We start from the raw sequence: 2,045 nt of genomic DNA, 5'->3' as shown, positions 1-2,045 counted from the left end.
GGTGGTTGAATTTATACAAAATGTTTAAAATTGCCTGGAACAAAACCAGCTGTAACTTATCAGAGGAAGAAAATAATACAGAAATACTTGCAAACAAAAGAAAAGACAAACAACCCTTCCCTCAAATCTACAAAGAAACTCACACAGACACATCAATTGCCAGCGTACAATATGATGCTTCTGACCTTTCACCTGTTGAGCTGTTAATGATTGTTTCCCTGGTTGTGGCGCTATACCATGAATTATCCACATTTTATTCCCTTCATTTGCATGTTCTTAGTATCAGGGTGAATCCAGGTATGTGACTGGGAGAAAATTCTGGCCAGCCAGCTCTGAGAGAGAACATGAGGCCACCTGTCTGTACCTGCACCTGCTTTTAGATACTCATTGATTCAGTAAACTTCTAATGAGTGCCTACTATGTAGCAGGCACAGTCACAGACATGGGGGATGCACCTGTGGACAAGGCTGACGCAGCTGCCGCCATCTTGGAATTTACTGTGGGATCGAGAGGAAGGATGTTACCAACAGGCAAGTGTGAGTTGTATTATAGCTGTACATATGGCAAGTGCTTGCTAAGGGAAATGACGGAAGCATAGAGGTGAGATCTTTAACCTGGAAGTGATGTCCACGTTGTGTCCTAAGGAACACATAGGAGTTAGCCAAGCGGAGGGCAGGAATGAGGTGGGGGAGTGTTCCAGGCAGGGGAGCAGCATGCATAAAAGCAGAGGCTAGAGGGAGCACGCTTGATGTACACGCTGAATGCAGAGCAGGAGGAGGGGAGTTCAGGAGGGGAGGCCAGAGAGGTAAGTGGAACCAGGTCCCAAAAGGTCTGATTTTCTTCCCTGAACTCATCTACTCTTCTTCTAGAACTCAGCCTGGTGAGATGGGCATTCAATGTTTGTTTTTCTGGTCTGTGATATTTTTCTCATTACCCCACTCCCCAACCTTCCCTTCCAGGGACACAGCTGGGAACAAGGCTCAAGGCCTCTAGGCTGTATTCACATTAGTATGTATAAAGTCACCAACTCCACTGCTCTTAAGAATCAGCTTGAGTTTTAGAATGAGGGAGTGTGTGAACTGAGAGTGTGGTTTTGTGCCTGGTTCAATATATGAAAGGAGTAATTGTGCTTTTGGAGGAGTAAAGGGCTCATAGGCTATGGATTTGGAAATTTTCATTGAGTGTCTTCAGTGGAATTTCATTTAGTGGACTCCTTGCCTAACTTTCCAGGAAGCTGAGATGCTTAGTGGGAGTTATATTTTGGTTTCCCACTGCAAGAGATGTATTGAGGCCTATGTTTTGGCTGTTTTGTTATTGTGAGATTAGAGAGGCTGCTCTAGATATATTTCCAAACTCACCTGGGGATATTGGTGCTCTGTGAGCATTTAAATAATATATATAATTTAAATATATGTATATAATATATAATTTATATAACATGTATGTAATATATATTATATATAATTTAAATAGTTATATATATATATAAAAGTTTAAGTTCAGGAGTACATGTGCAGGTTTGTTACATAAGTAAACGTGTGTCACGGCGATTTGTTGTACAGATTATTTCATCGCCCAGGTATTAAGCCTAGTACTTCTTAGTTATTTTTCCTGATTCTCTCCTTCTTCCCACCCTCCACCCTGCTAAAGGCCCCAGTGTCTGTTGTTCCCCCTCTATGTGTAGGAGAATCTTTAACTGACTGAAAAGCAATGAGGGTGTAGTGAAGCTTCCTTATACAGATTCCACTGTGCAGAAGGGCAAAGCTCTTTTGCCTTCTTGATATGTAAGGCAATGAAAAATATATTGATCCAGTTTATTCTATTGATTTGGAGATGCCTTTTTATGAGGGGAGAGAAGCAGCTTTTCTTGACCGGAGATGAGACTGACCCTACTGTTATATTAAAAGCATCTTTCTCCAAGGTGAATACCTGTCACTGACCTGGCAGCAGGGATAGCTCTCTAACTCAAGAGGATGAAGGACAATTGAGCTTTAGGCAGTCATTGAAAGACTTGATATTTTTGAAATAGCTTGGTAGAGGGAGTA

Source organism: Pan troglodytes, chromosome 10, assembly GCF_028858775.2.
Source record: "Pan troglodytes isolate AG18354 chromosome 10, NHGRI_mPanTro3-v2.0_pri, whole genome shotgun sequence".
In the NCBI taxonomy this organism is placed as follows: domain Eukaryota; kingdom Metazoa; phylum Chordata; class Mammalia; order Primates; family Hominidae; genus Pan; species Pan troglodytes.
This window is presented reverse-complemented; position numbering follows the sequence as displayed.